This window comes from Camelus bactrianus, chromosome 9 (assembly GCF_048773025.1).
Source record: "Camelus bactrianus isolate YW-2024 breed Bactrian camel chromosome 9, ASM4877302v1, whole genome shotgun sequence".
NCBI lineage: Eukaryota > Metazoa > Chordata > Mammalia > Artiodactyla > Camelidae > Camelus > Camelus bactrianus.
In genome coordinates, this window is record NC_133547.1 from 57044289 (window position 1) to 57047586 (window position 3298).

The following is a 3298-nucleotide window of genomic DNA, read 5'->3' on the forward strand; positions in this document are numbered from 1 at the left end:
CATACAAATTGTACTTTCAAAATAAAATAAAGTAATACTGGTTGTAGTCCCAATAACTTAACTACATTGCCAAAGTTGTTGCTGTTCGGATAGCACATTTGCTAACAAAACAATTGGAGATGGATTAAAAAAAATTTTTTTTATTCACCCAATGACTGGGTCAATACACATGAAGAGAAATTGTCATTGAAACCCAAAGGTCACATTCTTCTAAACATGAATTTTCTACATAAATTATTCAGATAATTTCCCAGTTCTCTATGATATTTTTCTCTTGTAGATAATGTCAACAATATAGTTAAAGGAAAGCTATCTTAATGCAACTTACAAATTATCTATTTTATGAAACTTCTAACTTATTCTAGACTAAGCAAATAAGTCTGTAGGTAAGACTGAATGCTGTGCACATGACTTGCTTTGCAGTGGAATATTGGTTGAACATCACCTGGGACATGAGGAAGATAACAGGGGCTCAAGATAGTACAACTAAAATACTTAGTTTTGGAAGGATGTGGTCTTAGATTCTAACTCTCCCATGGTACCTAAGCTACTTTTATGATATATAAAATGGACTTTGAATGTTCATTTACTTGCTGTAAGGTCAAATGGGTGTGACTGAATAGTTGTTTTCAGACCATAAAGTGCTGTAGGAATCACCTGGGCTCTTAAAATGCAGATCCTGAATTAATAAGTCTGGAGTGAAGCCTCAGATTCTGCATTTCCAATAGGCTCCTAGATGTTATCTATGCTGCTGCTGAGGGATCACACTTGGAGTAACAAGGGTCTAAACTGGAGAATGCGCTTCCTTACCTATTTGCTCAGAGGCAAAGATTAAACAGTTTGATCTGCAGGTGGGGTAGTCAGGGGTGCAGTCCTCATCTAGTTTTTCACAAAATGAGTGTCTATTATGCATTAAACCCTAGAGATCAACATTAAGGAGAGCAGGCACTGGCCTGTCCTGCCCTTATGGAGTTCCCAACCTGACGAGGGAGCCAGACATTCAGCAAAAAATGACTCAAATTAAAAAGCTCCAGGGGGAAAAAGAAAAGCTCACTACACAAAGGCGCCCCCTGCTGGAGCCTAGACCCGGCCTCTTGCCCGTAGGCTCCTGGGCTTGCCTGCCCGAGATTTGATGTCCCCTCTGCTGATTGGCTGGCAGGACCGGCATCCAAGCCTAAGACCATGAGGCTCAGGGTGTGAGCGGCCGTTGGCCGAGGTAACCGCCATGCTGAAGGGCGATGGCTGGGGCTGCTGGCTGCTTTCGAGGCCGCGCCCTAGGGCTCTTTCCGCTCGCCCTGCCTGTCGGCGACGTGAGTATCTCTGAGGCTAGAAACGAGACCCCTTTTTTCCATATTTAGGCGTCTTTCTCGCTCCGACCCTGGGGGAGGGGGCAGGATTAATAATAGCTTATATTTATCAAGCCTTCGCCATAGGCGAGGCACTGGGCCGGTAGTCTTAACTTTGTGATCTTGTTGAATCCTCGAACCTTGAGGTGGGAGACGGAGGCTGCCTAAGGTCACGTGGGAGTAAATGCAGAAAGCTGAATTCAAATATAGGTGCTCTTACTCTTCTAATTCTCTCCACGCCCCACTTGGGAAACCAGGTTCCTTCTTAGCAGGAGTCTCACATTGTGCAGGTGTGGGGGATGGACGTAGGAAAGTCTAGAATCCTGAGGCATTTTTTTAAAAGAAAAAGTTACATATGCTAAAAGCATTTATGGGAAAGATAAGCACTAAATTCAGGAGAGAGACTGCCTCTTGCATTGGCAATGCAGGGGCTTCATTTGAATCTCGTTTTATTAAGCCTCGAGGTCGGACTCAAGATGTCTGTTACAGTATTACCTTTCTTGTTTGCCTGAAATACAATTTTAAAAGGACAACACGCACATGAAAAAAAAAAATCTTCAGAGGCTAAATTGTACACAGTGAAAAGGAAGTCTCCCACCCTAGACTTCTAGAGCCCCTAACTAGAAGCAGCCACTGATAACCAGTTTTGTGTGTACCTTATACATTTTCTGTAGTATCTACAAGCATATATGTGAGTTTTGTTTGCTCAGGTGGATCCTCTTGTATACAGTCCTGCACCTTTGATGATTTCTTTTTTAACCTCATTAAACTTAAAAGCTCTTTAACCTCTTTTAGCCCTGTGATCAGTGTAATTTGGCAAAACATCCTCAGGGTTGCTTTTGACATTAGATGTAGGTCTTGGTTTGTCAGACTGCGTAATTGCCTTTTTCCTTTTGCATATCCCCACCTGTAGGGTCCAAAAAACTTCCTCAAATTAACCCTGTAAAGAGTGCAAGAGAAAAAGAATTGTGGCAAGAAGATTGCAGGAAATGCTTTACCCTTTCCCAAACATTTTTACTAGTGCTCTACAAGTAAAATTCCACATAGAGCCCACTATTACCTAAAATTAATTTGTTGTAGTGGAATATTGGCGAAGTGAGAGAAATGGGGATTCATTTCTCAGGTTGCAGGGAAATTCCCAGCTTCTTTCTAGTGAAGTAACAATGATAAGCTTGTTTGATCCCAGTTAAGGGAAAATGTCCTTATTTTACCTTTTCTAAAAGCCCATTTTCCCCCCTTTAAAAAATTTCTCCCAATCACAGAACATTACATGGGAGGGCTGGGATTTTAGCCCAGGCACAGCTAACTCCAAAAGTCACACCAGAGAGGGAGGAGTTCGTTGGAGTGAACTCATTTGCTCATTAAGCTGCTCTGCTCTGCCCTCTTCATGAACTTCCTACCAATTTCTTCCTCCCTGGTTGTTAATCATTCCAGAAACTGTTCAGTTCCACAAAACGATTTGCTCTTCGTCTCTGATCCTCTGCCTGGAATACATTTCCCTAGCACCCTCTTCGAGTATTTTTCGAGGTTAAATTCCTGTTAAATAGTGTCTGTGGGACAAATTTTTAACCAAACGGTGTTTGACAGGGCTGATTCCCAACACCCTGCGCAACACTTGGACATTTAAAATTACCAGCCTTAAAAGTGAAGGAAAAACCTGTTTCCAACTCATTTTGCCTATTAGCTGTAATTGTTTTGTGTACTGGTATATTAAATCTATGTGAGCATCTTCTATGCCGCTGTGCAGGGCGACAACGTGGTTTTGCTCTTTGGTTGGAAAGACGACTGACATGAACTTAGGCACTTTAAGATACTACCTCAGTCTGCGGTCCTGGACGTTGGATAAGAAAGAAAGAGCAATGTAGAGGTGAGGGTGGGGGTCTGAAGGCGACAAATTCGACAGTCCAAAGGGGGCGAGGGGCTGCCGGGCCGGCGCGGACTCCTACGTCACT